The sequence below is a fragment of the Festucalex cinctus genome, chromosome 15 (assembly GCF_051991245.1).
Source record: "Festucalex cinctus isolate MCC-2025b chromosome 15, RoL_Fcin_1.0, whole genome shotgun sequence".
Classification (NCBI taxonomy): domain Eukaryota; kingdom Metazoa; phylum Chordata; class Actinopteri; order Syngnathiformes; family Syngnathidae; genus Festucalex; species Festucalex cinctus.
Window position 1 is genome coordinate 12,316,928 of NC_135425.1, and position 27,768 is coordinate 12,344,695.

The 27,768-nt window shown below is 38.9% G+C and overlaps 1 protein-coding gene across 4 annotated transcripts in view; it reads right to left on the reverse strand.

Moving 5' to 3' along the window:
- Positions 1 to 27,768, reverse strand: part of unc5cb (unc-5 netrin receptor Cb) — a 150,688-nt gene that overhangs the window by 68,055 nt on the left and 54,865 nt on the right. The window contains exon 1 of one of the 4 annotated variants that reach the window (XM_077496819.1): positions 20,707 to 20,851. The exons of the other annotated variants lie outside the window; for them this stretch is intronic. The gene's annotated coding sequence lies outside the window, so the exon portion shown is untranslated. Of the gene's footprint in view, positions 1 to 20,706; positions 20,852 to 27,768 lie in introns of those variants that run through there. 4 annotated transcript variants of the gene reach the window in all.

A 27,768-nucleotide genomic window follows, 5' to 3' on the forward strand; every position in this document is an offset into this window, starting at 1 on the left:
CCCCAGTATATTCTGTACATCATAAATCCAATGTTGGCTCTATTACCCATCTTGGTGTATACATACTGTAGGGTGAGATATTTGTGCGGGTGTTTTTTCACAGACCATATATATCCTATTGTGTGTGTGTGTGTGTGTGTGTGTGTGTGTGTGTGTGTGTGTGTGTGTGTGTGTGTGTGTGTGTGTGTGTGTGTGTGTGTGTGTGTGTGTGAGCGTCTGGTGATAACAGAGTCTGAATGTCGGAGCTGTGACACCCCCGTGCCAGATAAGCTCTCCATATATCCCGTGCGTACCTCAAGTAGATTTACTGTGCCGAGGAAGACGGTGGATGAGTTGGGACTGGGAGGGAGGACCGCCGGCATAAATTTGCTGCCCTCACGTCATTGTGTAGTTTTTTGGGTTGGGGTATACTGTAGTGAACTAGCTATTTGTGGTTCACAGTTCAAAATGTCACTTAGTTGAGACTGTCATATACATAAACATATACATATATACATATACATATACACATATACATATACACACACACATATACATACATATATATATATATATATATATATATATATATATATATATATATATATATACACACACACACACATATATACCCACACACACACACACACACCCCCACACACACACACACACACACTGCCTTTTTTCTTAGAATTTGTGGCAGGGCTCGGTCCCTTATCCCCCCGTGAATAGTGTTGGTTTACAGTAAAAGAAAATAGAGCAACCGTCTGGGTGGTTAAGTAGACAACAGGGGGGCTTTACTGGGCAATGTTTTGATATGCGGCGATGGAGAAGAGCGTGAGGTGCTTTACAGCTGAGTGGTCAAGCAGAATAACAAACCACTCACCTGTCATGTCAAGTGAAGCGGCATAAATCGACTGTCAATCAACCCTGACTATAAATTGGCTGCGAGCACACCTCCCCATTATATTGAGTGAACATAAATCAATGCTAACGACTTTTTGCGGGTCGATGCTTGTTAGTATTGGATTAAGCAAAGACCCGTTCATCCTCTGCCAGCGCCGATCAATAAGCGCCACCGTTGTCTTTAACGCCGAGAAGAAAGTAAATAAGCGGCGGCTTACTTCCACTCTAACGTCTATTTGCGGATGAGTGCTTCATATCCACAAATATGTGTACGCACGTTATCTGCAGGGCCGTGGCTAACGGTCGGCTGCAGCGGGGAGATTTATTGATTCTTGTTAGGAGCTGGCGACCCCATCAGACCCCCCCACCCGCTATCCTTTCAAGCGCTCATATTTCCTCTCCAGGGGAAGCCCGCCGTCTCAAGACGAACAAGAGGACGCTTTTTTGGGTTAGCTGTCAGACGCTCGCGGGGTAAACATGCCAGTCGCTTTACAGATGCGCCACCATGGGTCAACAACATGACCCAAAAGAGAGTCAAAGGATAAAAAAAGTTTCAAAAGAAACTAAATGATTATTCTATGAATGAAGAGATTCTGAGTAATGTAAACGATTTTAACAATTGGAGAAAGTATTGCATACACTTTTAGTATGGTATGAAGCGTAATTAGTCCAAAATGATTAGTTTCAATCGCTTTTTATACATTACTAACAATTACGTCTCTATTGAACCAAACGTACGTTTTTTGAAAAACATCAAAGACAGTTTAGTCTTCGCTGTTATGTTTTCATGAACATCAAAGCCATTTTTCTCAGCTGCCCCCATTTTGTACACATCAAAGACAATGCTGTCTTCATGGAATGTGTGTTTATAAGCAAGGCAATAAAGTCATCAATCTGAACGCGCTTGTTTTACAAACATAAAAGACAACAGTGTGCGCTGTCATAAACATCAAAAGATAAAATTTATTACACACGCATGTTTTCGTAAAGACTTAGGATAGTATTGGACTTAACATAAACAAAGAATTCAATCTTCATGGAACCAAATGTACATGTTTTTGAAATGAGCAAATACATATTAGTCCTGGATGAACCTGTTTTCATAAACATCAAAGACAGCTCATTCTTTGTTGAACCCGTTTTCACAGACAACAAAGGCTTTTGTTTTTATTTTTCGTAGACATCAACGACAATTTGGTCTTTATTCAACCAATCAAGCAAAGACCACAGACAAGTTAGTCTTGGATAATCCTAACATATGTTTTTGTAAACAAAGATAATTACATCTTCCTTTAACAAAAGCTTTTCATAAACATACAAGATCATTGACATTGAACTGAACGTGTTTTCATAAAGGCGAAAGCCATTCAGTCTTGGATGAAGCTAACTTGTGCATTTTTTATAAACCACAAAGACAATGTTGGTCTTCAGAGAACCAAATGTGTGAAACATTAGGACTTTTTTAGTCTTCGCAAAAGTTTTGATCGAACCTATTTTGCTAGACAAACACCAGAGATGGGCACTTCCGTCTCCACCTCGGACAATCAAAATGAAGTCTTCATTGAACCATTTGTGTGTGTTTATGTCAACATCTTTAGTGGAAAATTAAAGAAATAATACAAACGTTTTTGAATCGTACAGATTCTTGTAAAATTAGCTTGGGTTTCAGTCCAAGTTAGTTTACTGGAGTTGAACTAAATGAAAAATTTGTATCTTGAGTAGAAAAAGTTGAGCGATCCAAAATTTAAAATGGTTGCAAAAATTAAGTGTTTTTACTGTTGCTGGACTACAACAGGGTTGAGCCTTGTGCACATTTCCCCGTTCAATACACACGAGAATATGCAGCTAAGCAATACAAGCAAACCAAGTGATAATTAGGACCTTTACGTAGACAACCAATTTAAAAACCACAGCCTCATCTCTGTGGCTTATTTTCAACTCTTCCAGCGCACCCACTGCTCCTCGCACATCCGTCATGGCCGTTGCTTACATGTTCCCTCTGATCGCCGTCCCTGACCTTCACTCCGCCCTGTCTGGCCACACTCTGGCGGCGAGCGGCTGCTGCTCGCCAGCTTCGCGCCAGGCCTTGGCCGCTGTCTGGCTGTTCAAGTGGCGTCCCGGTGCCGGGAGGAGCAAGGTCAGAGTGTCATGCCAATCTCAAAAGTCGACGCGCCGCGCTTTCCGATGCCCTCCGAGCCGTAAAAGCGGTAAAGACAGCGTGAGACTGAATAGTTGCAAATGTGCAATCCTATTTAAAGCAAGGCCAACGGAATATGCGCTTCAAAAGATGGAGGATGTAATTATCATTGAGTATTTGTGATGGAGACAGTTCGAACCGACAACATTTTCATTGCTTCCTATGAGAACGATTTGTCCCACTCTTCATCCCTCTCTTTTTTTTTTAAGTAAGTGTAGATAAAAATCTTATCTCCTTCTTACTTTTTGATCTACTTCTTTCCATCATATTTTCCGCTCGCTCTCCAGCAATTAGGAGCTTTCACTCTGGCGTCTTGCGGAACTCCCCTTGTTCCCTCCCGGATGAAAAGCTATTTTGGTGCGTGATTGGAGAATGATGCCGCTACTTAGTGAGTCGCTCTGTCAGTGTAAATGGAGGGACGGGGAAAAAAGGGAAGGATAGGAGACGAGGGGAAAAAGCTCGAGAGGAGTAGTGGCTCCCCGGGGCGCTGTAGCTGTGATGGGTGAGCTGTCAAACGGCCCATTGTCCAAATTACCCAGCAAGCACCGTGTCACCACCCGGGACTAATTTACGGTACTCTACGAGTGGAGTCGGTGGGAGAATGGAGAAGAGGATGTAGGTGAAGAGGCGGTGGGAGTATTGGGGGGGGGGGGGGGGGGGGGGGGGGAATTCGCTACCTCACACCTTTCACAGAAGGCACTCAAAACACAAGAATTCCCAACTAGAAAATGCAATCTTTCATAATATTGAAAGATGTGGGATAATGTGGAATCAGACTGGTGAAAATATATCACTTGTTGGTGGAAAATGGTGAATGAAATTGAATGATTTTGGAATGATGTGAATGATGGTGATATTGGTGAAAATGTCCAATATGTTGGTAAAAAAATGTGTGAGGATATGGTATGATATTGAAGGCGATATCATGATGAGGAATGATTTTGAATGACAGGGAATGATGTGGAATGATGTTGGTGGAAAATGTGGAATGATGTGGAATGGTATGGATTTATATTGAATGATAATGAAAATGTGGAATGATGTGGACCGATTTTGGTGAAAATGTGCAATATGTTGCTAAAAAAATGTGGGAGGATATCGCATGATTTTTGAAAGATACAGTTATGTGGAGCTATTTTGAATAATAGGAAATGATGTGGAATGATATTGGTGAAAAATGTGCAACGATATTGAATTACATTGAAAGATAAGGAATGATACGGAATTGTATTGAAATACATTGACTGATACTGAAAAATCTGGAATGATATTGGTGAAAATGTGCAATAGTTTGATAATATATTTGACGAGATATGGTATGATATTGAAAGCTACACAATGAGGAATGCTTTTGAATGACAAAGAATGATATTGGTGAAAATTTGTGATATTTTGGTAGGAAATGTGGAATGATATCGAAAGATATGAAATGGTATTGAGTTATATTGGATGATGGATGGATAATATTGAAAAAATATGGAATGATATTGGTGAAAATGTGTAATATGTTGGTCAAAAATCTGGAAGGATATGGCATGATATTGAAAAATACAGAATGTTGTCGAATTATTTCAAATAACAAATTATCCGGAATGACATTGGTGAAAAATGTGGAACTTTTGGTATGTGGGGATTTTCGACATGTTGAAAATGGTTACCATGGTGAACATTGACAAATCTGAATGAGAACAATGTCAATCGGTTATTATATGTGCCATTTGAAATCAATGAAAAGTGAATTTTTTAATACCCCACATGGCGTGAATCTTTGGAATATGTTAAAGCTGGAGTGGTAAGAATCGGCCGAGCAATGTGGAAGTAGAAGTATCTCAGATAAGTAAGGAGAATAAAATATAATCAAGTTAAATAATGTAGCTTCCAGCAACACAATTAATTCCATGCAGGATTTTGGTGTTTCCTTCCGGGGTCTCCATGGCAGGTGCCGATACAAATCTGGAATATGTGTTAACACCGCCCGCTGACCGCCACACATCCTCCGAAGCTACGAAAACTGTCACGCGTCAACCTCAACTGACCGGTGGGCCGTGCAAGAGGAGACGTTGTGACACCCTCTAAGCGCCTCGCTGTGCTCCCTCTACTTTGATGCGATGACTGTACTTCAATTAATTGGCTCGGGAACAGCAGGCATCCACTTTCTGGCACCAGGCAGTGGACGAATGGAAAACCACCCCAATTTAAAGCACCACGTCATTATTTTGATAATAAACTGTCTGGTACTATGGAGAATAACAGCGCTGTCACAAGTACGGTGACCTTGAACCTCATCATTAGTCCATAACACATTCTTACAATTTAACCTGATTACCCTGTTTACAAAAGTGATTTTTTATTTTATTTTTTTAAAGTTCACTCGCATTTTGCCGAATCCATCCACCCAAGAGGGCAGATTGGCCAAGTCATTTAATTGACCCTAAATTGTCAAATGACAACAAGAGGCCTGATAAGTCACTGAGTGAAAACCATAACAGCCGTGTTTCTTTTTTTCCCTCGTCTCGGGCTGGCACCAAATCCCATCTGACACTCGGCTCCGCCCACTCCACCCTCAACACCCATCCCACTTTTCCTTTGCTACATGACCTCATGTACTTATTTGCCCGCCTTTACTGCCTGTGCATTAGCCGTGTCACACTTGCCAAAGTCTCAGTCGTCAGCTCCTATTTGGTGACATATTAATCATCGCATAATAATATATACCCCGCGTTAAGCACACAGAAGTAATAATTTTCACACAAGGCAGCCAGACTAATAGGTGACGAACGGCTGGTTTGCAATGACAGCCATTCATTTAACAGGCTGGTGAAAATGAGTACAGTGGAATCTCGGTTTACAAGCGAACCAGTTTACAAACAATTTGGTTTCTAAATATGAACATATATTTTTTACAAGAAAAATCCACTTGGCTTACTCACTAATTTCAGTTTAAAGTCTTGGCATAGAGGCAGAAGGCTCACAACTTGGTAATGGCTTCGTGCTTCAGGTTTCTTTTTTTTTTTTTTTGCCTAAAATGGCCGCTGTGCTGCCTTGTGTGAGGTGGCGGCCATTTTGGACTAATGGTAACAAGAGTGAACTCTATCTGAAAGTGAACCCACAATTATTTTAGCAACATAATTGTGTTTCTACCTATTTCTACATTGAATAACATTTAATTTATAACTGGATAAATAGGCCCTGACCGATTAAAATAACCAATATTATCATTTAAGATGGATTTTTGCTGACTGTTATTTATTTTGACACATTAACACATTACATCATAAGACAAACACAATGACATTCTAATATTACTTCACCACCACCACCACAACAGAATTATAATAATAATTAATTTTTGCTATTTTTTCTCTGTGTTAAAAAGTTAAACAACTTCAAACAAAGGAATGTAAAACAGTTAAATGTTTAGCCAGTAATTCTTTTTATATTTTATTTATTTATGAAATAATGTCCTGTTTTTGAATAAATGCATGGAAATTTAAACATTTTTATAATCCGATTCATCCTTTAATCAACAAATTAAATGACAGACTATCAATTGTTAGTTACAGCCCTAACGATTTGAGTTCCAAGTGTTTCTCATTATGGTCACGTACCAGTTTCAACTCTTATCTTGAGGCATCACTGTACATGGAAACAGACGGTCGGGGGAAAAAAATGAAACTCGGATGAAGGCGTTAAATCGCGATTTAGCACTTGGACCTGCAGCCTGGTAATACATCACAATAAACATTTGTTCCACCGTCATGTCACATTTTTCCAGACATTTAACACGGCACTTGGTGGACATTGCAACGTCAAGTGCCAAAAAGCGCAAGTGCATGAGTGTGTGGCTGTGCATGTGTGATGGCTGAATTCATGTGACAAGGCAGATGTAATGCAGATTCATAAATCTTAGCCTCAGGATCAGTAGATGGGGAGAGGAGGTGATATATGAAAGGGCGCGCGCACACACATACACAGAACCCTAATGGCGCTGATAATAAAAACAAGACTCCAGCCACAATAGTGCCTAATAGACATGAGTGTATATCTGGCCCTCAGGCTTATGATGCACATATACAGTATACACACACGCACACCATTATACACTCACACACATACTCACACTTCTCATACACATCTTTCTCTCTGTAATGCAGGCACACACCCCACCATAACAGATACGCAAATCACCAAAGTCTATCCTCTTTTTCCACCTCTTCATTACGTGGCTTTGAGCCCTAACAGCTCCATCGTTGGACTCGAGTCCGTAACGTTGTTAACATCTCAACAGTGTTGCATAAGCTGGCCCCGGTTGTCCAACACGCTAATTCTCCACTCGCAACGAAGGCGAAACGCCACAGCTGCCCACAAAGCTTTGACCAGCTGATTTGCAGCCCCGCGGCCAAGATTCTCCGCAGACGGTGTCTGCGGTGAGAAGAAGAAAAAAAAAAAAAAAAAAGTACTGCTGATGACTTGATATCACATCAGATGGCCTTTTAAACGCTCCACTAAGCCCATAATAACGGTTTTGCAGGTTTAATTGCACCGAGCGCAGCCTCTAATCAACATTTTTTCCCCTCTTCTTTCCCATAAATTATAACATCTATGCTGTACTTGATGTCATATTTATAAGGGGCTTGTGCTTAACTTCAACATTTTGTTTACTTTTTTCCCCATTCCCCCTAGCAGTAAAATGTGAGCTATTACAGGGTTGCAGTATTGCTAGAGAGACGGTTCTTACAATACTATATAGATGGAAAAGGTGAAAATACATCACACCTGTTAATGTATGTGTTCGAGTCACTTGGGTTCCAGCGTGTGTGTGCAAGGGCGTGACTGCATTAGGGAATCACACACCCAGCTCCACTCACCAGGGGACCACTGTCAGCCTGTGATTTTGCCCGTGTCCCTTCGAGCCAGCGAAATAGGTCAACCACGTATAATGGCGGGGCAATGAGGAGCAAGTATGGCACCCCACACCGCACCCCGCCACCCATCCCTCCCCTCCTCCTCGAGACCAGCCAGCCGCTGAAAGCAAGTAATGTCCCCACCCCTCCCACCCCCTGTGGATACGGACGATGCAGCCACAACATGTCCACCTCGTAGCCACAACAAGCATTTACGGAGAAGCGCTTTTTTAGCCACTGACGGGCTAACAAATGGCATCGGTGTGTTATAACACGTTAAGAAATGTGTATTTGAGCACAAGAACCACTAATATTACTTGGGATGGTTGATATCACTTTTTTTCAGTCCGATACCAGTACAAGCACTCAACTTGAGTAGTCACCGATATGATACAAAGGAAGTTATCAATCTTTTTGTAGCAAACAAGGCAGCTCAACACGTTTACTCATGGACTATTGTTGACACATCGACTGTAAGTGACCAAATGGTAGTGTTTCTTTACCTTAAATGGTAATAGCTAGCACGCTAATGTTAATTGCGATTGCTAACCATTTAGCATAGGCTAATTTTGTTGGTGTTTAATAATGCTCATGCACAGAAAATGAAGCATAATTAGTAGTTATATCCACTCAATTCAACTTGGATATATTGATGTGTGTGTGAACTAAATAGAGGTTAGTGTTTGTTTACCGTAAATGGTAATCTTAGCATGCTAATAGTAATTGCAATTGCTAACCATATAGGCTAATCTTTTGTTGTTTAATTAATAATGGATATGTACAGAAAATAATAAATGATAAGTAGTGATATCCACTCAATTTAACTCATGTTCAACATGAGTGGAGTAAGATAAATAAATAAATAAATAAATATTTGACAGTGACAACCCTACATAGCACTGAATTAAAAAATAAAGTTCAAGTCACTGTAACATTAAGCGTAGTTTGAATATTTACATCAGTGATTCTTTGGCGTGCAGGACAAACGGAAGCTTCAACATCCCATAATAACAGAGGTGTGGTGAGAGCCGTCTGCTAGCATTAACAAGGCTCCCGCTTCTTGTTAATGGGCAAAGGGAGAGCCTGCCATTGTAAACAGCTGATTTAAAAGTGTGTTATGAAGAAAAAAATCAATAGGTGGCTTCCCGAAGTCAATGGAAATGCAGTTATTGATGGGCTCTTCTATCGCCTATATTTCCGAAGAGGATTGCATGTATGTACAAACAGCCATGTACATGCATAAGTAAGTGTAGTGGCCATTTTAAGATGTGCAATCCAATGCAAAAGACCTTGATTAATAATGTTCCTGGGTCAGTTTGCCTCGCGGTATGTTTTATGATCCAAACATCCCAATAAATAAACAGTGCTTATATCTCAAATCAACTTGCAAATGTGATAAATGAACACATGGTTACAAATTGCATGTATCAGCAAAAATTATTTTTTAAATTCCTCTATATAATTGTACTTTACAAACAAAACATATTATTTAAAAGAATGCAAAGATTGAATGGGTGGTGCATCATGATTAATTCAGTGCTGCTCCTTGTGATCTTTGCACCTTGACCAGCAGGCGGTAGTATAATTGAGACATACAGGTGATGGTCCTCAGTAAGCTATTAGTAATTTTCCCAGAGGATAAAGAATATATGCGTGAGAGTAGTGTTACATTGTCTGTCGTTTTTGTTCAAATATGTTGTGTGTGTGTGCGTGTGTTTTAAAATAATTTGAGCAAGTGTAAATGTGTGTTGAAATTTGCAAATATTATTAAACTAATACTGTCACAATTTCCCAAGTCTTTTTTTTACTGCCACAATTCAAGCATATTGGTTTTGCGGCTAATGCCGATTCTGATATTTGGCAGAATTCAATTCTGATAAACAATTAAAAACTATATAATTATCAAAATAACTTATTTTTTGGTCCTTTAATGCTTGCAACAATAAAGACATTAATTACCAGCAGAATGTTTGATTGGTATGTTGAACTTTACAACAGAGAAAAAAATTGTCAATAATTGGCAATAACAATTGGCAAAAAAAATTTTTTCTACAATATTATTAAAAAAATGACTTGGACAATTATGCTGAGTCTAATGCTGTATTTAAAGCCTATGGGAGTAGCAAATTATTTATATTTTAGTTTGTTTTTTTCTAATTATATTTTGGGGTGGAACCTACGCTGTAAATAATAAAATGTGGAAAAAGTGAAGCGCGTGAATACTTGCTGGATGCACTGTATTATTAAGTACTTTCCGAATAGAAGTGCCAACAAAAACAAGTAACGCCCTTTTTTTTTTTTTTTTTTTTGGGCCTCATGTTACCACCCCCTCCGCCATCTCGTGTTTGTGACCTTTTCTCTCTCCAATGGAACAGGACACTGCACGTCTCCTCCTCCCTCATGCATTAATGATCGGCGGTAAAGCTGAGGGCATCTGTCTGTCTTCCAGCCCGTCCGCTAGGCGACCCACTTCCACTTCCAAGGACGGAAGCCCCGTCGCCGGTAGAGCCGAGCCTTAGCAACATTACACCACCACCCGCTTGGGTTCCGCAATGAAAATAACTAGCCACGGCCGAGACGGGGCAAAAGATAGATGGATAGATAGCGTCGCAGTCTAATAAGTGGAAGGCTGCCTCTTCTCATCTCGACAGTCTGCGTTTCTATGACTCTCCCTGGTGGCAGATATGGAAAGCACTAAAGAAAAAAAAAAAAATTGGGAGATGACGGCGGTTGGACACAAAGCAACTGAAGCCAATTATCTGGCTCATATTGAAGCTTGCGCGCATACAGTCGAGGCAGGAATGGAGCTGCTTCACGGCCATTTAAGAGCATTGGGGGGGGGAAAAAAAACATTTGGAAATAAAATGCGACTTATCTAGCCCTGGCTCATTGTTTAACACAACAACAAAATTTTTTGTACTATTTCATATTCAAACTTTCTTTACGAAACCTTGTCAAGTGTGTTCAAGCACTAGTCACAGTCACTCTTTTGAAACAGTTTAGGCCTATTATTTATTTTTTCTGTATTATTTTTTTTTTTAAGTTTTTTCATATGATTTATTTATTTTTTCCTATAGGCCTACAGTATTGTACAAAGGTCAATTCAACAGAGAGCTCTTGAAAAAAATGCAGAAAACAGCATATATTTAAAATATATAACTTAATAAAATCATGCCAAGATGTTATATTTTGTAAGGTTCGGCTAGGCTAGCCAAGGTTCAGTTAACTGTACTAGTAAAGTGAACTAAACTAAATTAAGCAAGGTTGGCCATGTCAGATTAGGTAAGTCTTAATTATGTTCCGCTTGGTTGCGTTAAGAGAACAGACTAGATTCGGTTATAAGATTAACATATATAAATTAGGCTAGGTTATGGTGGGTAAAGTTAGGCTAGCCATGGTTAGATTAGTTTGGTTTGTTTTGTCAAGGTTAGCTAAAGTAAGATTATGATAGATTAGCTACTTTCGACAATGTTAGAATAGGCTTTTAGATTATCATAGGTAGGCTAGTCTAAGCAAAGCAAAGTCAGGCAGGGCAAGATTACGTTTGGACAGGTTAGGTTAAACTAAATTAGCCTAACCGAACATAATTTATCGTTATGCTAGGCTAGGGTAGACAAGGTTCTTGGGCTAGCACTGAGTTATGCTCGGTAACATCAGCCAATGTAAATTTCAGCTACTCGAGAGTTTGAATCTTAGGTTTGTTAAAATGTGTTAGGCTAGGTTAAAATAGGTTAGGCTTGGTGAGGTTAGATTAGGTTTTAAGGTTAGCATAAACTAGGTTAGGATATGTTAGATTAGGCTAAATTAGATAAAGTTAGACAGGTTAGGTTGTACTATAAAACGTGAGGAATATATATTAAGATTAGCATAGGCTAGGCTTGGTTAGGTTAGTCTAGGCAAGGTTCGTTAAGGCTATGCTAGAACAGTCTAAGGTAAGTTAGGTTGACATTTTCTTGATCAAAAGAGAACATCATCAGGGAAATAACCTAACCTCCATGCCTATTTTCAATTTAGTGCCTTAATTTCTGTCTGTTATGTTATACTCCCTACAAAATGACTTGGGATAGCATTGCAGTGTGATATTGAGTGCTTACTTTCATATAATGGAGCTGCACAACGCTAACAGTCGTAGTGATCCAATGGCTGATATCGTAATCACTATTGTTTTTTCCTTTTGTTTATTGTCTCATTCTTACAAGCATTCTATCCATTCTGACAGACACACAAATTCCCGTCTGTGGGGGATGAAAAGATTTCAGGCGTACGCCTCTCAGCCGCCCCATTCCCAAATATTTGACTTTGCCTGTGATCCGCAACCCTCGCAGGCTTCTGTCGGGCTTTTCCGCACCGCTGAACTCTGTTTCCAAAGCAGGTGTTGAAAACAAAACAAGCCGATGAGTAATCCAAAAACAAAATCAAATAGAAGGACGGGCTCGCTTCTCGAATTCTTATGTTTCAAAACAACACCCCCCCCCCCCCCCCACCCCCCACCCCCACCCCCCAAACTGAGCAACGACAAAATAATACAGCTGGAGGATTACATTTGACATGACAATTACGATGCGTCAAATAATGCTGATACGACTTCCTCGTGCTTCGAGGCGATGGCGAGACCTTGATATGTTCTTCCTCACCAGGGAACAAACATTCACAGGAAAATCAGGCTGACAGATCAAAGCGCATCACCGACCAGCAAGCACTGCGCGGAATGTTCGGAAGGATGACTTTCTAAAAGCCAATTATCCCTACGGTTGTGCTCAAGGAGTTGACCACCGCAACAACATCACAAACACGAAAGAGATACGGTAGATTCTAAGACTGCAAAGGAATGAAGTATGTCATGTTGTATTATTGTGATAACATATGCATTTATATTTGAAAATTAACAAAAAAAAATTTTTTTTAAATTGTCAATTTTGTTGATATTTTTTTGATTATTGACATTTTTTGTACTGTTCTGTTTGCTATTATGTAGTTATTTTGGATTTGTACTATTTTGTATTGTAATTTTTGTAACTTACTACTGTTTTTGGAACTTTTGTGTTGCTACTGTCGTAGGATTTTTGTTTTGTTTGTTTTCTTTTTTGCAATTTTTTTTATGTTGTCATTTTTGTATTATCACTGTTAGTTTTAGTTTTATAGTGGTTAGTAATTTTAGATTTTTTTTTGCAATTTTGTTTTGTATTATTGATAATTATATTGCTGTTATTTTATAACGCTATTTTTTCATTTGTGTTTTAGTAGTTGTATCATCATTCTTCTTTTATTATTATTATTATTATTATTATTATACAATTCAACTTTATTCCAGACTCTGAGTCCAATACAAACAAATAGACACACACAATTAAAACAATTTAAAAAAAACAATTAAAAAAAACAATACATTAGCAATGAATTATTATTATTATTATTATTTATTATTATTATATCTATTTATTTGTTTATTATTGGGGCAGAGGGACTTACGTTTCATGTATTTCAATTTAATCGCTTCTGAAACGTGTGTCGCGGCTCATCAAATTAGGTCACAAATAATCCTGCAACATGAAAGGTTTCTACTTGACACCGCAGAGAAAGAAGTGCTACCGGTGGCATTTACCGTCACTTCGTATTAAGTCACTAATTAGTTGAAAGCATGACAACAAAGCGACCTTGATTCAACGAAGCTTGAAGCAAAAGAATATAGTATGTAATGTATAGAAGGACGAATAGGACCTATGCTGCAGGATCTGTTTGTCTCAAGGTCAGGAACAACTCGCTAAAGACAATGTAATACATATGATGGTTGGTATGGATACCAAACTGCTTTAGAAGAATTCCATAAAAAAATATATATATATATTGTAATTAGGCAGCATTTTTTCCATTAAAAAAAAAAAAAAAAAAAAATCAAGGCTAACACGATTAAGCAAGTAATCAATGATTTGGTTCAGCAAAGACAAATAATTCCGCAAACACAAATGCTAGCCACGGAATTAGCCTTTAGCGTGACATGCTAACTAGTCAAAGCGTCACTGCACTGTCAACACTGACAGAAAAAATGAAATAAATGAAGCTTGTCTTGCTGTCTCCCTTTCACTAAACATATTATATGTGTTTGAAGATAATTGTTGAAAAGGTGCAATGACTCAGAAATGAAGTACTCAGTTGTAGTTATGTATATGGATCTATTTTAATGACTAGAGCAAATCTGGTGGATCGCAGCATAAATCAGTGTAGAGGCAATTAGACCAATATTAAAACACTGAATAAAAAGTCAAATTAAGTTCGTCGGTAAAAGTTATGGCGCATTTTGGATTCTTCCTGTAATAACCGAACTAACTAATAAACTAAACTAATTAACTAATAATCTAACTTTTTGGTGAGTCTGTGTTGCGTCTATTTGGCTTGTGGATATGATCCTCAGTAGTGTGACTGGCAGTTACAGATTACTTTATGTAAATATTGTTCCCTGTTATATGTGTATTTAATGCAAATTTTTAAATGCATTAAAAGTGATAGAAATCTGACAAGATTCTTGTATATTTTGCTATTCCCCCTCAACTACTGCCCTTTTTATCAACTTTTAAAAAATGCAAATGCATCAGGCTACATTGACACGTAGCTGAAGGGGGGAAAAAAACAAAAAAACAACAACAAAAAAACACAAAAAAAACTCAAGGCAGCAGCAGCACAACGCAACGCTGCCAGAATGTAAACGCTATAGAAATGCAAACACACGACGGCAGCATTTGAGAGTCACTTCCAGTATCCGTGTCACATTTTCCCCACATCTTTTTTAATATAGCCGTGCCATATTGTGTCTGTTGGCACTAAACGTCCCTTGCCTATCACGCGCCATGCGGCGTCAACATTGCATATTAAAGGCAATATACCACGAGAGCACCCCTCCAAGTTTCATATCAGCGTCAGCGTCCCCACTGGATCCATTAGCGTTTATAGGCCTGTACATTAGCCTGCGTCTGCTGCCATCCGCTTCAATGAAACACCTACACGCTTAAGTGCAAATCAACACATCCCTGCAAAAAATCAATACCACCAAAAACAAAAAGAATTCTCAATCGTGTAATTAATTATATTAGGGGTGCAACAGTCACTGAAGTTGTATGCTGCTAGTTATGAAAAAAGGAAAAAAATATATCAGGATTGGCAGGTCAAACTTACACTTTGGGATTCTTCATTAATTGTAGATTATCATCTTAAATAGTGGGCATTTATTAAATTTCGTGCAAACCACTGGAATTATAGTAATAATAAAGATGTGTTTACAAAAGCGTACTTTCAGATTCTTACCAATTCAATGTTTCTAACTAAGTATCAATAATGAGTGGCTTTAGTTGTGGAAACTTGAGGGATTTCACACAAAAAAAAAAAGTTCAGTATGAAACATGCATTTTCATAATTCTTAACACTCAATTCCTGATTTTAATGACGACGCCCATCCCTGGTCCAATTGATCCAACATCCAGCAGACAACAGCTGCTGGTGAAGACCTAGACAGTGGTATTAAAGGTCATGACCTTTGTAAGAGTCTTCAAGCCTCAGCACACACGCTGATGAGGTCAGTTCAGGAAGCGTTTTCAATCGCACGTCTCACTCTGCACCTCTGTGCTCATTTTTTTCCCCTCTTCCAACAGGCTGGCGCAGATGTTCTTCCTACCCCTCCCACGTAGTGCTCAGCTTCTCATCACCGCGGCGTATTTTAAATATGTAAAAAAACAATCTGCCGGAGAAACATCAACAGTGGTTTTGGTTTCATCCCGCCTGAACAAGAGGTGAAATAGATGTGACAATTAGTCACATTTCAAGTCCTCTGCTGCATTAGAGGAAAAGCTGCTGCCTGCCATGCAAGCACAAACAGGAGCTTGCCAGAAACACACTTTTGCATCATCCCTATCATCATCATCATCACCATCATCATCATCATGATAAGCTTTTACAATGCTGGTCTAAATTCCCTTTAATTTTATCAATTTTTTTTCATTGTACAGTGGTGCCTTGAGATACTTCTGGTGTACACAACTTGGCCACAGGGGGCAGTATAATACAGTCACACAGAACAAAGAAGAGTTTCACAACTACTTAATAGTAAGTGAATCAGTAAGCCGCAGTAATATATATATATATTTTTGTCAAGCATAAATAATAAAGGGCTAAGACTATCTGTGCCCTGTGATTGGCTGGCAACCAGTCCAGGGTGTCCCCCGCCTACTGCCCAGAGTCAGCTGAGATAGGCGCCAGCACCCCCCGCGACCCTTGTGAGCGGTCAAGAAAATGGATGGATAAAACTATCTGTTACTTAAAGTGTTATCACACAGCCATACAGATATATTCCTTACTTTGTGTGGCGTGTTAGTAACCTAGTGGAAGGCAAAGTTGTGTGCTTTAGATATAAAGTGTTCAAATATGAATTGTTTCAAGGTTTATAACAGGAATATTAACGCTAGTTTTTTTTTTAACGCTGTCTGTCCTGTTTTTCTATATGTTAGCATTAAGCTAGCGGAAGTTGTGTTTTTAACACAGTTTAACAGTAAACTTAAAAGTAAAAAAATATATATATATTGTTGAACTAGCAGTTGTTTAAAGGTTATAACCATAACCACAGCAATATTGATGCTAGATTCACTAGCATTGTCTGTTATGTTTTGATATTTGCTTTAGCATGAAGCTAGTAGACTTTAAGCTGTGCGCTTGGCTCAAGACAAAACGTAATTCTGTTTTATGTTTAGTTTTTGAATTAGCTCCAACTGAGAGTGACAATAAACACCTTGATGTGATCTTCAAAATAGAGATAATGATTTATAAAAAAAAAAAAAAAAAAAAAAAAAAAACTCACATAGGGGTCACTCATAAAAACCACTGTATGAATGTAAGAAAATAAGACTCCCAAGTCGCAGCTTGTGTCAATCAATCACAGCGCACCAGTAGCATCCATCTCGGAACAAAGAGCGCAAAGAATGTGGGCCGCCTCTGAGCCGTCAGTCACGCCGCATTAGGAGACGGCTCGGGTCAGCCCTGGTAGTCAAAGGTTAAAGCCATTACGAGCGGACCGACTCAACTCGGCCACCTCTGACCCTCATTTCGTAAACACGCTCCCGATCATTCCGACTCTTGAGCGGCAGCAGGTGTTTTCATCTCTTGGGCTCTTATGTGTAAACTTGGTATTATAATTCAGTTCAGAGGGACAGGGAAATTAGTTGATAATTAAGTTTATTACATTGAGACCACAACAACCACAACATTAGGTGCACGGGCAGGATTTTCTTTTTTGGTTTTAACCCTTAAATTTACATTGTACATAGAAGCAAACTGTATTTCCGTGTCCAGAAACATTTTCATGATTACAGCCTCTCAAATGTTTTTAGCCACACTAGCGAGCCAGTCGTAGCTCGCTGCTAGCTAGCTTGTGCGGTTTAAGTAGCACTGAGTTTGCCTCGACCTCTGACTACCAGCCAGTCTTCAGTGGTAATAATAATGCTAACATAACACACTGGCATTCTGTTAAAATTACAAAAATGTTAGTATTTTTTTTTCTTTACATATGTGTACATTTTCAGTCATCAAGGTTATGCTGACGTAAGTTGAGTTGATGCAATGAATGTGTCACCCAAGTCATGATTGGCCAAGACATTTCCAACTTACACATAATATCCGTTAAAAATACCAACGTGGTTGCTAAAATTGTGTATTTCTTCATGTCAGTGTAGATTCTGAGTCATCCAAGCAAGCGTAATTTGCAAAGGTTCAATTTGTTAAATTGGTTGAATTTGTTGTTCATTTCTTAGTTTTCTTAAAACATCCTAAAAAAAACAAAAATAATAACTTTCTGCAGGAAATGGAAGTTCCTTCCGCACAATGGATTAAAATCCAAGTAGAATTTGACAGCGGAGGTGTACCTAATGTTGTGTCCATTGTGGCAATGGTCCACGTTGAGTGAAAATGGTTTCTATTTTTTAATAGTGTTGCCGTCAAATGAGCCATCCTGCATGTTCCCGTATTCCAAATACATTACACTTGCCGTTCTTTTATTTTTGATGAGAGAGGGGAACAAGGGGTCCAACCTCGCTACACTCTCAGCCTTATGTTTTAATATTTCATGGCCAACGTGCAGTTATACCCACGGAACTCACACACACACATTCAAGCAATCAAGTCACTGCTGAGAGGAGGTGTCCCGAGCAAATGCTAATTGAACTAGTCCACGGGTCAGCGAGCCTTCCTGTTTTCCCTCCACCGGCAGATCCATTCTGGCGAGCCAGGGAGCCAAGCCGCCAACTTCCTGTTTGTGTTTCTCGCTGCGTTTCAAGATATGTTCCGAGGTGGCACGGAAACCAAACTAAGGGGGACAACCCCAGCCAGAAAGTGCAGAGTTTGTTTATGAACCAGCGTGTATGTGAACCTCTTAACTGCTATTGCCTCCTTCACAGTGGATTAACATGTCACCGACTGATAATTCAATGGTGTATCCAGAGTTTAATTTGTAGTAACACAGCGACTGGCAATTTCTATTTTACTTTATTTTATTTTTTAGATTTAAGCAGTAACTCAATTTTTTTATTCTGCTTTGTTACTTAATTCATATATACACATTTATAAAACTAATTAGAACTAACTATAATTACTGTATAGCAAAAAATATCCTCCATTTTCAAATCGTCTTTCTCAATTAATTTCATACATGAGCTGTCTGGATTTATTATAGTGTCAAACTGACACCCCCCCATACTAAAACTAGTAAAATGCAACTAAAACCAGGAAGTTTGAAAAATAAAAACAAACAAATACAGTACCCGGAAAACCACATAAAACATATTGAGAGCAATGGCAAAAAATAAAAAATGAAAGAAAATGAGACAATCATATTACACAGTTACATTGTACCCATCCATGTGTTTAAAGCTACTCTATGTAGGATTTCCCCAAAAAATATCTTAATAGCCTTTTTATTGAACCATTTATGACTGAAACATATTCTAATTAGTAGATCTACATTTTAGCTGTTCACAATGGGTACTCCTACAAGCCTCTGGCCAATATTATTTAGGAAGCGTCCGGTCCGAATCCTTCGAATTTCCCGCCCTCTGTCTGCGGGATGTGACGTTATTCGCGTCATCGTCAGTTGTTTCCTGTCGCGCGAAGACGGAACTAGTACAGATTTTCGCTGCCCCAGACACCCGCTGTTACTCCGCGGAAGGCTGCTTAAAAAAAAAATATGAAAACAATGTCAAGTGCCTATGAAAAAAATAAATAAATCTAAACTTGATAGTGACCGACGCCGAGAACGAGAGTGAACATTGGTTTGACATTTCAGCGGTGGAGAGAGTTGAGATCGGACTTGGATTAGAAAAGTGATTCACAGCTAACTTTCTTTCTACTCGAAAAGGTAAGAAGCGAGTATCTTGACATTTAGAAGAAAATGTGTTGTTTTCAAATAGCAGTAACGTCATGATCGATCACTTCTCGGTCGTAACTATTGGGGTGAAAGTGAGGTGGACGGCAACATTTAGCGTGAAAGGGGCGGCAAAGTTGAATGAAATAGAACAGAATGACTTTATGAAGAACAGACGTTCCATTCCGCGGCGTTTCAATCAGGCTAAATGTCGCCTTATTTTCCTCCGTGAAAACAGCCTATTGTAGCTACATTATGCTAACGGAATGTGAACGGTACTACTGAATGGCGAAAACATTCACGGCCATATCACACTAAGTAGTGAATGGGTCTATATGTTTTTCACAATCGTCAATTTCCATAAATGATAGCCCACCTTTCGGCTCATGCACAATGACGCTAGCCTGGGGGCGACATACACTAATAATGACTAGAATCAGGTTGACGTCCGTCGAGCGGGGTGACTACAATATGTAACTGCATATTACCATCGGAATGAGGTCCAATTAATTGACGTAATTTGCACATCGTTTTGGAGTACAGCACAGGACTGGACTTCGACCGACTAAAGCAATATGATCTGCACGTCCCGTGGACATCAATTGTTTAGTGGGGATCGAGAGTCTCATTCCGTGAAGTGGCCAGCTTTGTATAACATTATAAAACTTCTTACCTCTGAAAACATAGTTTAATTCGATATGAAGAGCCCAGTCTTCAGTATTGAGGTCGTGCACGTACGAGTGCGCGCAGCGTGTACGAGCGTGCAGTTTGTTTTCGGCCACAGGTGGCAGTAGAGATTTGAAATTTTAAATCTTACATATAGCTGCTTTAAGGTAAACATATGTATTAATTTACAGCTATTGCTTTCTGTAGGCATAAAAAGCAGGATTGTAGAGAATTTAACATGGCATTCTTTTCAGCACAAACTAAGCAAATCTTCACTGTTGGCCTACTTCCTGCTTTCACTCTTCTTCTTTCAAATTTACAGTGTTTAGCAATAGTATCGCCATCTTGAGGCCATATGTGGAACTACACCCAAAATTAATGTACAGTACTTCACAAAAAATAGAGCTATAACATAAAAAAAAAATAAAAGATGCGAAATAGACTGTGAACCTGGAAATCTGGCCACAAATCTTGCTGAACCGTGAGACCGTTGTAAATACTGGCCTCCCCATCACCACAAATGCCCCAATCCCGGAACTCACATACCTCACACACACACACACACACACAACCCCCCCGATGTGTGTATGTATAATTCATAGTGGTAAATAATGTTCTTTCTGTGCAAATGAAGGGTAAAAAATGTTTTTGAATACGCTTACCTTTGTTACGGAAGCGTCAGGAAAACATGAAGAGCGTGGGAGAAAGAAGAAGAAAAATAAAATTAGTAAGTGAGCACAAATCAACCACACTTTGCACATGAAAGTATAGCATAGAGTTGCCCCCCCCCCCACACGATTTCATAACAAGTAAAGGGAAAGAAGAGGGGGACAAACACTGCTCCCTTTCAGAGGACCCTGAGAGGAACATATGTTTCCGGGAGCACCATCAAATATGTTTTCAGAGCGGGCCAAACGCTTTTAATTAGCCCCGGCTCTATTTGTTTTCATTTGCGTGATTTATCCCCTTTCATTTGGCAGCTTGCTAACATGTCCCAGACCAGGGAGGCCAACGTTGCCTGGGGTAAAAGGATACGTATACCCTTGAAAGGACCGAGGCGAGTTCGTGGGTTTTATTGGTGCGGGGCGGAGGCCACCTGTCGTGCGGATGTACTCCGGGAATACCAACAGACGCGCTTGAGCGGGGATATTGCGTGTGATCCTTTGAGTAAACACATTTTCTTTGATGCAAAGGCCTCGGGGGAGGCGAGAGGTATGAGGGAGATAAAGGTGGGATGTAGCCTAAAGACCTTAAGATGGCTTATTAGATATTTGGACAAGCGTTTTTGGACTACATAACGCTCTCTTTGCCTGAGGGGAAGAGAGCGGCCTGATGGTTTTCAGACTTCGCCGTACAAACGCTTGTATGGCCGGCATCTGGTTTGATGGCGAGAAATCAATCATGAGTTAACATCTGCATCATCTACAACAGCGCTTCGCAAACTGGGGACTCCAGACGCTTCACGAGAAGCATGTCAGGTCTAAAATTATTTTGTATCATTTTAAAAAGTGCTGAGCTACAAATGGAAATCAGAATGCCCATCAAACAAACAATTGAACTACCTCTATTACGTTGAGTATGAGTAAATACCAAAGTACCCAAACCATGAGGACTTTTGAATACATAAGATCTCAATTAACACAATGGCATTATTTTTAACTAAGAGCTTTCATTATGATTGTCTGGTCTCAACAGGAGTTCGTTAAATCCCAGTTGAAGCTTAAACTTGTTTTCAGACTTTACCGACAGTATAAAGTTGTAACACAAAATATATTGATTTTTGTTATATTATTGTATATATTGTATGTATATGTTTGTAGTTTACTTCGAATTTGGTTGAGTCCCTTTCCATCAATAAGTAATGAGTATTTATTCGAGCTCTCACAATTAATTAATTGACAAGTAATCGGTTATCTAATCGACAACTACTTTAATAATCGAAGAATCGTTTGGAGCCTTTTTTTTTTTTATTTAAAATGGGCCCGATCCTCTGATTTTCAGCACATCAACAGTATTTGTTCACTGATATCTGTAGTCCTTCATGAAAGAAGATTATCTTCTGTGTTTAATCAAAATAAGACATTTGCAAATACCTGTTTTTAGTTTTACCTCTTTTTTTAAATCACTATACGAATATGAAGTACGAAATAGACACCAATCACCGGTTAATAAACAGTAACGTGGGGAGGTGCGTTGAATGCTTTTGTAATACATTTCAATGCATAATTCAAATTAATCAGATTAGTCAATTAATCAAATAAATAATCAATAGATTAATCAATCCTAAAAATATTTGATAGTAACAGCACTAGTATTTAAGTTGAAACATTAAAAAATAAACAATTCCTCTGGCATTTACGAGTGCACAACTGCACATTGTAAGTAAACAAAGTTAAATTAAGGTTAGGATTATGAAAAAAAAAATGTCTCATCTGTTAGGGGTCCCTGGACCCAAAACAACCCCTGATCTACAAACCTAAACCTTCAAAACAGACAAGCAAACACTTGACCTGGATCCTTAACATGGTTGCCTCAAGCATTTAAAGCAGCAACACAAATAACCGTGCGGCAAGGTAAAACACGTTAAACACCAGACGGCCTCAAAAGAAAAACAACGCACCTCGGTTCAGGGTTTGATCGATGGATATCATTATTTTTCTTCATGTCTAAAGACCGGATCTGTCTTTACTCAAACGTCTCCGCTCCAGCGGCTGATCAAGCTCGGCCAAGCCTGCGGGCTAAGAGGGAGGGGTGTCTCGGCACATCAATACGGGGTTAACCAGCAGTGTTAAGATTTAGAAGGAGATGTAAGTGGTCCCCATTAGAATGTTGTATCCTAAGGGGCTTTGAGGGGACTGATGAAGGCCAAGTGCAAAGGCGCGGGAGATGAGGTGGCCCTGAGACATGACACCGAGGTAGTGCCGGAGAAAATGAAGCCAGAGGGCGACGTGACGAGGGCGGCTCGGCCTCTGAATGAAAGCAGCCAGCTATTTACCTCCCAACCCAGAGACACGGGGCAGGAAATGAGAGCGCACAAAAATACAGTAGCTTCACAGTCTTCAATCTCGGATTGTCAACCACATCTCGTTAGCTAAAACCACCTTTGCTGTCGCCTCTGGGGTCTTCAGCTTCATTTTAATGGTTATGCCTGGGTCACTTGTACCTACTAAAGCTGAAACTGAAGGGAGTAACCTATCCCACCCAAAAAACAACAACTGAGAGAGGCTTTAGTAAATAGTTATGCCAAGTCATCTCCTGACTCAAACCCTATAAAGAACACAGTTTACCTGCTAAAGGGTGAGACTCAAGGCTGTAAACATCCAAAACGACAAAAATCAATCAATCAATGACTCAATCAATCAGTTCAAACATGGGTTTCAGATATCAAATTGATACTAAATAGTTTGGTCATATGTTACGCTAAAATAAAAGCAAATCAACTATGAATTAATTACAAAACATTTATTCATCCAATTAGAGAAGGAGAAGATCAATCCAACTTGATGAGAAGTTTTAACATGGTCCATGTATATTCATTTATCCATATTATACTGCCCTCAGGTGGCCCAGACACATGCTCCAGAAGGAACAGAATCTATTCTATTTAATCTAAATCTATTTAATTCTTTAAATTCTAATTAATATTACAACATTATAGAGTGGTAATTTCATGATCAAAAACGCATCAGGAAAAAATTGTGTTTTTACCGAAGGCTGGAACAGATTAATGGCATTTTCATTCATTTCAATGAGGAATGATGATTTTCGTTGCGAGCATAGTCACAGAACGAATTAAACTCAAGGTACCACTGTACTTAAAGCTCTTAAATTGATGCTAGTTTTCCCCTATTCCAATCTAACAACCTTTTTTATTCACTCATCCAGCGTTTTTAATTCAATTTTCCCATGACGAGCGACCTCTGGCCCCGCACCGCTTGGCAGCGCAATAAGTGGAGGTCTCAACCCGGCACTTTAATAAATGTGTTAATTCCGAGCGCGGCGGGCGGAGACAATGCCAACGTGGGAGATGAGTTCCCCACCATTCATTTCCGCCGTCTGTCTCGCGGTGGAAGCGGGGAGCAGGAGACGGGCCGCGGGGGGGAAATGAAGACCATACATCACGCTGAGGCACCCCAGCGAGTCTGACATGGCTTCGGTCCGGCTCAGGTCCATGTCGACGCGCTTACTTAAAGACTTACTTGAAGAATATAGACTATGATATTAGAATAACATTTAAGGAAGATTGATTTCACATGCTGATTTGACCTGAACTTCCAATGCTATTATGCTAGTGAGTTCAACATAAAGAGTGTATGTGTGGATGTCCATTGCATATTAACAACATCCCCATGGAGATTCCGCTTCTATTCAACCTGAATGTTTCTATTATTAAGCTGCACAGATGAAATCCTTGAGGTAAGACCATACGCGCCGAATAACAACTCTTTGTCTAATTACATTGCCAGCGATCACAAACAACAAAGACGGAAAGGGACGTGCAACTTTATGAAGCTGTTGCCGTGGCGATGAGATGAGCTCATTAGCGTTGCCTGCGACCACCCTGGTGGCAACATGAGAATCGCATTACAGGATGCACCTTTTCTACAGAAACAACAGCCATGTGTTGTGGCAAATTAGATGCATAAATATACATGGAGGCTACTTGAAATGATTACAATGTTTAATTACATTTAAAAAAAGAGAACTGGAGTGCAGAACTTTGTTGAAGAAAATTTGAATTTTTATTTGATTCGATGGCAAGAAGTTTGGTTTGGGGAAAATAATCATGAAGAGAAAAGGATGGACTCTAAAACTTGTTTTGAACATTTTCAGGAAATTAACAATCAACATCACCTCAGTTCATGCTGATGCATACCGATTCGAATATTTGGCAGGATGAAATTCCAACTGATTAATTATCCGATCAATTAAGAAAATTATCTAATGATAAAGGTAACTTCTTTTTTGGACCCTTGATTATTATAGCAATAATACATTTTAATATTTGGTTAACTTTCTAACAAAAAATAATTAAATAAATAAATAAATACAAAAAAATAAAAAATGAGCCTGGGGAATATTTGAAGGTCATTATCTTTGTCCTATATTGTAATGTGTAAAAAATATATAATAATAAAAAAGAAAAGAAAAAAATGAGCAAAAAATAAATAAATCAATTAAAATTTGCCAATTTTAAGAGAGCTAACATCGCTCATCTCTAATTAACATTGTTTAAATACACAAAAAGGCCAAAACTATACTAAAATGATGATACAAGTATTAAATATAGGTTTTAAATGTACAGTACCTACATAATTATATTAAAAAACTGTTCTGAAAAAAGTCAGTGTAAATTTATGGAACTTAAAGTTAACTACAACTTAACAGGACTAGCAAGCAATTCAAAGAACCTTATTCAAGATTTGACCATTTTTCGAACATCAATTCAACAATCTGTAAAACTTTCAGATCCAGACGAAGGCAAAAAAGACTGGTGTTGAACCTTGAATGGATTCTGGGGTTCCGTTACAATTCCAAAGCGTATAACTGTCAATTCAAGAAGTTGAAAGCATGTTATTCAACATTTAAGCACTTTGTAAACCTAAATTCAAGCATTTTTCAAATGCCAGGCATCCAAGCAGCTTTCAGTAATACGATCTGAAGAGTCAACACTCTTGTCCGTTTTTTCTTCAGTTAGTCGGTTTTCGTTTGTCTTTGGCACTTTGTCGAACAGTTCCAGTCCTAAGAGTCCAAGAAATCTCAGAACCCATTCTGGCTCGTTTAATACGATTTTCATTCAAGTACTACATTTTATTTTTCGTTGGAGTTTTAAACAATTGTTTCGTGGAAACTCACAGTTGTTGTTTCTGTTTAAGTTCATTAAAAAGTTGTGCAAGTAGAACAAAAAGGATCTTCAAAAGTTATGCCCATTTTACTGAGTCTGGTTGGAGTAATTCGGTATCCTCATCGGTACAATTTTTTCAGGCCAATATTAACACAGTACTCAACCTTTGGGAATATATCGACTCAAGTAATTTCAAGAAGGCAGATTTCCATGGTCAGGAACCGTCCCTCAGTTAGATTTTGATCATAGCCGTTTGCTTAGAGAAAATCCATGCCTTCTACGATTAAACCCAACACACGGGGAGGTTAAAGGTCACCTCAGTCACATCTGGGAGACTTCAGAAAAACCTGTCATTCCTGACCGATGTGCACTGTAAACACAGAGCACCATAATCTTCATAAACACACACAACGCACAAAAGCTTCAAGTTCCGGCCCGTCAATAAGACTAAACACCGCCCCGGCTTGTGTCACCAAGTTCAGCTGCCTTTTAATGGCTTTTTCAAACCAGACTGAAAGCTTTTCTCTTGACTCTCGCGCCCCAGTTTGTTTAAACAAGTTAATTAGTGGTGCTTGATCTGATGGGAGGCCGGTGCCTGTGCGGGGTCTGCCGCAGATCACAGCGCCACTCATGGGGGACAAAGATATACTAAGCTCATCTCAACAGACAGACGGGGACAACTTGGCTAAACATGTTAACAAAAAGAGCAGTTAACTCTTAGAGGTCTAAGGTCGTCCATGGTATGATGATTAGCTACCATTACAGTGCCAAGTATAATGTATACAATGCAAGTATAACGTTTATAAAGGACAATATCAAAGACTTAACAACAAACAATCAATGATATAACACACCGCAAACTTAAAGGCAGATTTTACCCAACCATGTATAGCATTACTTCTTGTCAGTAGAGTTGCACTACTAGCACTGACTATATGTTCCAAACAAATCTCAAGAGTAATAGTGGGAAACCGTACAATAAATAATGCACTATTTCTGGGGTGAGTTTCAAGCAACATGACTATCACTCACACAGGCTGCAGAAAATAATTTTGCCAGTAGCTGTGGGCTTTTGGCAAAAGGAAAGATTTTTTAAGCAAAAAGTAAGTACAAAGAGTACAAAGACAAATGATCCGCATTAGTTCTGGAAATTTGCCAGCTGCATGTGATGAAATAACTACATTTGTCTATCGACTTGTGAAGTACCATATTGTCCATCAATAAAGACAACTTCTGTATACTGTACAATAGGGGTGTGAATTGCCTAGTACCTGACGATTCGATTCGTATCACGATTCACAGGTCACGATTCGATTCAATACCGATTAATCCCGATACGAATTTATAAGTCGATTGTTGCGATTTTTTTTCATTCAAATTTAGAAAATACTAATCAGTAAGCTTGTAGAGTGTAAGATTTATATGAAAATGTATTATTTATTTATCTGAAATTTCAGTCTTATAGAGGTTGTAATCTGTTTCATGTTTGAACAGCATTAAAATAAAATATTCAGGCTTAATGTTCCGTTCATATAACATTCTTCCATGCTCAAGGTGTGAATCCTAACCCGAAGTGAGACGTTTTGTTGAATATTTTTCCATTAAAAATGGAAGTTTAAAAATCGATTCACACACACACACACACAAAAAGGCAATGATGATAAGACGTTGAATCGGTAAGACTACCGAATGAACAATTCTGAGTTCTTAAAAAATAAATAAATAAATAAAATCGATTTTTTTTCTATTGAATCGATTCGAGAATCGCGCGATGTAGTATCGCGATATATCGCCGAATCGATTTTTTTTTAACACCCCTACTGTACAACATATCTGTGTCAACAAATGACAGGACATGATCACAAGTTTCCAAGAAGTA